The 8,879-nt window shown below is 43.6% G+C and overlaps 1 pseudogene; it reads right to left on the minus strand.

Annotated features, from left to right (window-relative positions):
* Positions 1-6,572: 6,572 nt before the first annotated feature.
* LOC103266395 lies at positions 6,573-7,055 on the minus strand (annotated as a pseudogene).
* Positions 7,056-8,879: the final 1,824 nt, after the last annotated feature.

Consider the following 8,879-nt stretch of genomic DNA (forward strand, 5'->3'; position numbering starts at 1 on the left):
AGCCACCGAGCCCGGCTCAGAGCAATATTTTTAACACTCAGATGTAACCAGATTATTTCTCTGGATCCTCATAATCTACTGAATTAAGTTCAAAGGGCTTAGCCTGACATTCAAGGCCCCTTATGATCTGGCTACTGTTGACCTATTCAGCTCTACCTCTTGCTTCCTTCCACTTTCCCCCAAGCTCTCTTCATGTGGAAAGGCCTGCTGTTCCCCCAACTATGCTCTTTCATGCTTCTGTGTCATTGGTTGTGCTGCCCCACCTTCTTGGGACAGATTTATACCTCCTCTCTGTCTTGAAAATTCTTACTTTCCTTTTCCATCCCCCCTTCCCTTGGATACCTGCAGACCTTGTGCTTTCCTCAATCATAGTCTTGAGCCCAAATATGGTGATAATATAGGTTATCTCCCCCATCAGACTGTGAATCCTGAGAGCAGAGACGAGATCTGTTTCATCTTTGGGTCCCTGATGCCCAATGCAGGGCCTGACACACGGGTGACGTCAGTAAATGTTTTTTGATTGACCATCTGAGTATCCCAGATCCTGTCTAGAAGGAGAGGCTGTGGAGCAAACAGAAACCACAAAAGGTGTCCTGAAGACTCACTTCCATCTCTCTGAACATCACCTGTCCTGGGATCCTATCATCTTACAGTGAAAGGGCCTTGGAAATCATCCTCCTCCCAGGAGATTTCTAAGACAGGTTACTCTTCCTTGTGGACCCTGCAGGGATGAAGAACTAATTACTTTCCAGATAAGCCCTTGTTTGAGACTACCCCACCAGTGACGCTCTGTCTCAGGGGCCACAGGATAATCCTTCTGAGACAAGGAGGCAGGAAGTGTGTTCTTTAGGCTGAATGGCCCCATGTCCCCACTGCCTCTGTTAGCCCAGGAAAAGTACCTACTTTTCCTGTGTAGAAGATTGATTTGAGGGCAACCCTGAAAGGCTCCTCCCTAGTCTAGCACATCCTCTCTAAGGAGGATAACCACTAAGGAGTTATTTCTTTGGATATTGCAGCTTCTTTGTTCTCTAATTATCCCCTGTTAAAATGGAAACAAACCAACAAACTGCCCTTGTAAAGAAAGGAAATTAACACCAGAGCATATGACTGTGCAGAAGCCCAGGGCCCTGTGCTTGGAAGGGTCTCATACTTAGTTTAATGTTCTGCTGTTGCCATCTTGAAATTCTTGGTAATTTCTGAACAAGAAACCCCACATTTTCGTTTTGCACTAGTCCTTGTAAATTATATAGCTGGTCCTGACAGAGAATGTCCTATGTGTTGGGTTCTATGCCAGCTACTTTACAAACTCATCTCATTCTAGCCTCACAATTGTGCTGAGCTAGGAACTATAAGCTACAAGAAGAAATTTAGGCTTAGGCAAATAACTTGCTCAACATCATGTACCAAGTAAGGGTCAGAGCTAGGATTCAAATCCAAACCTAACTTCAAAGTTAGTACTCATTCCTGTACTCAGTGCTGTCTCACCAAGAAAACTGCTTTTACTTCACACCTTCTGGGAGAACTGAGTCTGGAAAAGCAATTCGGGAAAGTCAGGCAGGGGTGGAATGAATGGGCTGCCACCAGAGCTGGAGTTTCTAGCAAACCCTGGTAATATCTTATTTGTGGATGACCTACGTGCACATTCATACACAATCACACACACGTTGTCTCATACTCATATGTTCTCACACACACACACACACACACACACACACACACACACTCACATTCACTCACACACACCACTTAGCCCAAAGCCTGCCTTCAGAAGCAATTCCATTATGTGTACCATGATGATGTTTAGAGAAGCATCTAATCTGATTATCTGAACCCCTCATCTGACTGATGAGAAAACAGGAGCTCAGAGAGGGAAGAGACTTGACTAGGTGACACACTCCCAGTAGGTAGAGCTGGGGGCCACAGGCCAGTCCCCAGACTCATATTTGAATAGCACAGTGTGGCAGGGGAGAACTGATGGGAAGTAAGCTGGGGAAACTACAGGCATATCTGAGCAGGCAGGAGGCTCGAGCTTGAGGTTAACCAGGCTTTCTTTCTCTCCCAGCCACCCTTCTCTGTACCCCAAGCAAAACTCATTCATCAGCATCTGAGAAATGCTTTGCTTCTGATGCTGGCTGAGAATGGCTCTACCTTCACCCAAGTATTTATAGTAAGGCTGTTGCTCAAGTCTCAAAAACACCTAATTTAAGGGGTCAACCAGTTTGAACTAGGAATGCTAAATTGTTCTTTCATGTCTAAGTAAAACAAAACACAGGCAAATATAAACAGGATGAGGCATAAGAGTCTTAATTGCCCTGTAGAAATGAAATTCACCCATTAGGTAACTCATTCCACATCCTCAGTTAGAGAAAGTAATGGGACAGGGAGAAACCAAGAAAATTTCCCCTCATGAAAACTAGGAGTGAGGAAAATACATGCCTCTCTAACAGCCATAAAGTTAACTTTGCATATTTTCTGATTCTTAAGTAAATGTGAAACATCAGATTTATTCTTAATCAACTTTTGTGGACAGTGAACAATAAAATATTTATGTAATACTAAAAAAAAGAAATGGAAGAATTTCTATAAAAAGTAAAAAAGCACACATACACACACACACACACACACACACACACACACACACACACACACACACACACACAAAAGCAAAGCACCAAGATCTGCCAGGAACTACTACCCTGGAGAAGTGGGTAACCCAGGACTGGGCCCCATTTTTAGCCTTCTCTGAGAACTCCCTCAACATAAACCCTGAGACCAAGCTGGGATTGAGATAAAGGTTTTCTTACTACCCTTCCTATCCTGGTCCCCTGGGCTGCTTATAGATTATGCTCCTCCCCATTATCAAGTAGGATGTCTTCCTGCAAGCAACAGAAACAGATTCTGGCTTACTGAGGCAGGAAAAGAATTGTCGCAAGATTAGGGAGCTCACAGAATTCCATGGAGGGTCAAAGAACAGGCTTGGAATACAGGACAACCACTGTTCTGAGGAAGGGTTACCAGTGCAGGCTCTGTCCAGATGACAAATGTCAGTCCAGGACCCTGCTGTTAGAACTGCTATCTCTGCTGCCGGCCATGGCTTGCACTGATTCTGCGCACCCCACTTCATTGCCTTACTAGTTTCCAGTTCAAAGACCGTCAAGGGCAGATGTGTCTGATTTGCAGCACTTAGGTCACGTGTCACGTCTTAGTTGCAGAGGATGCTGGAAAAGTGAGGCTGGCATTTTCGGTTCCTGTGATGGGAAGCTGGCTCTGTCTACTTCCTGCAATGGGGAACTCTCCAAACAAGAGAGGAGTCCTCACATGAAAGAGGTCCTGAAGCCTGTCATGCCCCCCCAAACTTCAACAGTGTGTTATCCTATCTTTCTCCGCTCTCTCTGCCCCTCCAGGCCACCCACCTCTGAGTTTCAAATTTTATTTTATCTCTATACACCTTTGTAAAATGTTCCGAAGCCGTGTGACTAAGATCAGAATGCAAACTGACCTCTACCCAGGCTCTACTCCAGCTCATCCTCTGCACAGCATCAAATTGATGTTTTGGAAGCAACATATCCTTCAATAGCTGTCTATTGAAAAGAGGAGGCCAGGCATGGTGGCTCATGCCAATAATCCCAGTGACTAGAGCTGAGGAGGAACGACTGTTTGAGCCCGGAGTTGGAGGCTGCAGTGAGCTATAATTGCACCACTGTACTCCAACCTGGGGGACAGAGGAAGAATCTGTCTCAAGAAAATGAAAAAAGAAAGAGAAGAGGAGGTTGAGCGCAGTGGCCTGTGCCTTAATCCCAGTGACTGGGGAGGCTGGGCCGGGAAGGTTCCTTGAGGCCAAGAGACCAGCCTGGGAAATATATCAAAACCTCGCCTCTATCAAAAATAAATAAATAAATAAAAATTAAAATTAGCCTGGTATGATGGCATGCACCTGTGGAAGCCTAAGAGTTCAAGACTGTAGGAAGCCATAATCACGCCACTGCACTCCAGCCTGGGTGACAGAGCAAGACCGTATTTCAAAAGAGGAAAGTCCAAACTGGTTGGAGCGCTAAAGCCCTTCATGATCTGGTGATGCTCCAGTCCCTCTCTTGCTGCGCCCCCCTCACACCCCAAACTTTCACACTGGAGTGCCCCTATTTCCTCCCTTCTGTCTAGCAAGGCACCAGCCCACCTTTTAAGACTCTTCAAAGTCATTGCCTCTGTAAAGACTCGCTAACCCTGTTCCCAAGGAAATTGATCAGTCCTGCTTTTGTGTCCCCACTGTACTCTTTATATTTTTAGCATAAGATCCATGGCATCCATTTTCCCACTGTTCAACTGTGAGCTCCTTGAGAGTAGTCAGTGTTTCATTTGTTTCTCACTCTATGGAGCTTAGCAGAGGGTCTAATGAATAGTTTTTAGGTACTTAAATTCGTACAGTGATTGCAGGCATACATGAATGGATGAGTGTTTAAGGGACAGGTTAATCTGAAATATCTGTAATTTAACTGAGGTTACATATATCTGTATAGATGACAGGGTTTTAACATTTTTGTTTATTGCTTGGTTTATTGATTTGTTTGTCTTGGTTGCTCAATATATGAACCTCTTTCTTGTATTTGGAGACCTCTCTGCCATATGAGTCTTGGAGGGAGACAGATTTTGTCTCCCATTACAGAAATGAAAAGGCCCAGTATTTGCTCTCCCAGCACCCCTTTACTGCTAGGTATGCACATACATCTAGGCTCAATCAGTCAGGTACGTTTTCCTGGAACTTTAATTAAGAGATTTGTACTACAAAGAATCAGGGAGAATGGAGAGTTAATTTTGGCAGCAGGGGAAACCATGGCAGCAACATCTAGGTTTGGGGGCAACAAAGCTAGCAGAGCGATTGGTGGCCTCTGGACACAGGGTTCAAAGTAGGGATGGAGATGAGCTCCAATTCAGTGGTGGCTTTACTGAATTGCTTCTGCAGCAGGACAGCAGGATTTGGACTAAGGCAATGACTGTTTGACTCCTTTTGTTTCCACCATTTTTTTTTAGAGGGAAAAGATTTAACCTTTATTTTTTTTAAAACCCAGCCAGTAGAAAAATATATCACAGCCTGGATACAGCAGACAGGCTCTATGATCGTTTCAAGTAATAAGTTGGTCAAAAGACAATGAGGTTGTTACCAAAATGATAAGGTGCCATGTCGGGCATATTGCAACATGCTACACTGCATACTGCAAAGGCCCCAGGCAAAAATGGTATTTGCTAATAGGGAGGCTGCTCCTCCTTTGCACTAAGGGAGTCACAGTTTGTTCTAGTCCAAATTGTTTACTTTTTCTCCCTTGAATTGTCTCAATACGGTTGCGTTAATTCAGCGGGGTGAGTGAGGCTTTAGGCTTTCGTTCCATTCTGTTTTATAAAAACCAATCTTTTTTCAAATCCAGTACTTCACAATTCTCTTATAATCAAGTAGCCAACAGTTCCTCTTTTACTGTTCATTTGCAGATACTGATATACATCACAATCAAAACGACCTTTCTCTTCATTGGGGCAGTAGTTACTTACAAAACTGTCTTGTATCTCTGCTACAGATAGCCTCAGAGCTCATTGGCCAGTAAGAGAAAAACTCTGCTTCCCATGATCAGTGTGACATCGCCTCTCTTGTTTTCTCATGGTCTCCAGGCAGAAAAATGTCGTGTGAAATAATTTTAAGAAATTCACTTCTACACCTGATGGCCAGAAAAGGATATCCGCAAGTTCAAAGTTCTAAAGTCAGGTTGGGTTCAGTGACTCAGCCTGTAATCCCAGCACTTTGGGAGGCTGAGGCAAGTGGATTGCCTGTGTCCACAGAGTCGAGACCAGTCTGGGTAATTTGGCGAGATCTCGTCTCTACAATGAATAAATAAATAAATAAATAAGGCCTAATTTAGTGGTAGTGCATGCCTGTAGTTCCGGCTACTTGGAAGACTGAGGCGGAAGAATCACCAGAGACCAGCAGGTTGATGTTGGGGTGGTTGTGAGTGCCCCTGCACTCCAGCCTGTGTGACAGAGTGACACTCCAACTCAAAAAAAAAAAAAAAAGTTGTAGCCAAACTCTTCTTCCTCCCAATTCTTCATCTTAAATCAACTTCATGCCCTAGTAAAAACCAAATCAAACCAAACCAAAGACCCAGAAACCCTTTCCCATTTCTAAATTAGTTACCTCATGGATTTGTTTTTACAGCTTATGGGAAATGGTGTGATGACACTTCTGGTAAACAGCTTGGCAACAAAGAGAAACACCTCTCTGGAACTCCACCAGATCATAGGCAGGTTAGAGAAACCTGCCAGCCTGTTGGTACCCGTGTAGTAAGAAGAATTTTGTACCTTGGAGGGCTCTGGCTTATACAAGGGAGATCTCTACTGCTAGGACAAGCACTTGCCACATGACATACAGGCTCCAGACACTCTCCTGTACTACTTCTAACCCAAATTTTAGCACCAGTTTTTTCCATTTCACTTTTTATGACAGAAACATGAAGGCACCAGTGTCCAGAAGCAAGTGACATATACCTTCAGCTTTTTGCCATCCTTAATTTCTTCATTCCATAAAACTTGCTTTAAAAGACAACAGTTTCCATTCCTTCTAAAAAATGGATCCTTGCCCTCAGCCCCAATGGCCACTGCCAAAGAATCATCCCCGTGGATGAGAGAGACTCCTTCATCCTCTTGGTCAGTCGGGACGAGGTGCATGTAGTCATCCACACATTTGGCCAACTGTCCAACTGCTGCTTCACATGAAGCTCCTTGCTCCCTGCATCTATGGAATCTCTGGCTGTGTCATTGTCATGCAGGGTGCACCGGGCCAGGCAGTCCTGGGACTTCTCCAGCTTGTTGGTCACCAAGGACTGGGCTTGGGCTGGAGGTGCATGGCAGTGCTCAATGCACTGGTGCACCTGCTGCGTGGACACCTGGCTGTTGTCACAACAGCTGGCACTGCACTAGAACATGAGGCCCTGCATCTTCCGGATGTTCCCTCTTTCCAGACTCTTCACCATGGTGTCCACCGCCTCCTGCATCCAGAGCTGCCGCAGCTCCGCCATGGTGACCCTGCACAGTCCAGCGCTGCACTTGTTTCCACCATTTTAAAAACCACTCTACTGAAATATAATTCATATACCATAGATACACTTTGTCCACTTAAAGTGTACAACTCAATGACTTTTAGTAGATTTACAGATATGTGAGATTATTCACCATAGTCAATTTTAGAATACTCTTATCACCTCAAGAAAGAAACTCCATATCCTTTAACTATTGCTTCATCCATGGCCCCTGTCCATCCACAAATCTTCTTTCTGTGTATCCACTTCCTTCTTCTGGACTTCCGTACAAATGGAATCACATAAAATGCAGTCATTTGTGACTGTCATTTTACTAAGCATAATGTTTTCAAGGTCCATTTATATTGTAGTATGTATCCTTGTTTCAGTCTTTTGTACAGCTGAATAATATTCCATTGTATACTATAACCTGTTTATCCATTTACCTGCTGATGAACATTTTGGTTATTGACATATTTTGGCTATTATGAATAATACTGTTATAAACATTCAGATACACGTTTCTGTGTGAACATACGTTGTCATTTTCTGCCCATCTTTCAAGCCAAATTCTCTAGGCTTTCTAGTGACTTCAGAAAAACATCTTAACACATTTATTTCATATTCAAATAAGACAAAGTTAATTTCTGTTCTTCAGAACCAGGAGGACTTCAGTCCTTTCTCTTTTTTATTTTATTTTTTTATTATTTGTTAAATTGTGTGGTACAATTCAGAGTTAGGTATACAAATATTCACTGTGCAGGTACCCTTGTTGATGAGGTGTACTGCCCCAGGCAGATCTCGACTACTGTCAATCCTACCTCCCTGCCTCCCTCCCCACAGTTTCCTGCTACTGTCAATCCTTTTGTTATAGTATTACAGTAGTTGTTCAAGGCCCACTTATGAGTAACATCAAGAATCTACAAGGAACTAAGGCATGCTGAAAAGAAAAAAACAAACAGCCCCATTACAAAGTGGGCAAAAGATGAATAGACACTTCTCAAAAGAAGATATATGAGCAGCCAACAGATACATGAAAAAATGTTCAGCTTCACTAGTCATCAAGGAGATACAAATTAAAATTACGATATACCACCTAACTCCAGTCAGAATGGCCATCATCAATAACTAAAAAAATAACAGATGCTGGAGAGGATGTGGTGAAAAGGGACTACTTCTACACTGTTGGTGGGAGTATAAGCCAGTCCTTTCTCTTGGTGTCAATTCTTAGTCCCAGGACAAAAGGGTTATAATTGGCTAATGTGAAACACTTCCCCGTTAAGTTTAAGAATTGAGTTTAGCCCTCCCCATTGTTCGGTGCAGAGAATGAAATCCAGAGAAGGAAAGTGACTTAAGGTCACACAACCACCAGCACTTTCAGTGGCCAAGGCTAGAGGATTGCCTGAGTCCAGGGGTACAAGACCAGCCTGGGCAACTTGGCAAAACCTCATCTCTATAATAAATAAAACAATTAGCTGAGCATGGTAGTGTGCACCTGTGGTTCAAGCTATTTTTAAGACTGAGGTGGAAGGATCGCTTAAGCCGAGCAGGTTGAGGCTGCAGTGGCCGTGAGCATGCCACTGCACTCCACCCTGGGCAACAGATGAGACTCTAACTCAAAAACAACAAACAAAAAAGGTCACACAACCAGTCAGTGGTGCAGCTAGAACTAGAATCTAGAACAGTCCATGCCAACATAATGTTCTTTCTCCTACACAATGCTTCCATTCTTCAATTCAAATGTTTATTAATCTCTGTGGCCATAGGATATACGGAAGAAGCAGAGAATAGAGAGTCCAAAGACATGGTTTCTACTCCTGGCTT

This window comes from Carlito syrichta, unplaced genomic scaffold (genome assembly GCF_000164805.1).
Source record: "Carlito syrichta isolate Samal-C Ts95f unplaced genomic scaffold, Tarsius_syrichta-2.0.1 Scaffold307176, whole genome shotgun sequence".
NCBI lineage: Eukaryota > Metazoa > Chordata > Mammalia > Primates > Tarsiidae > Carlito > Carlito syrichta.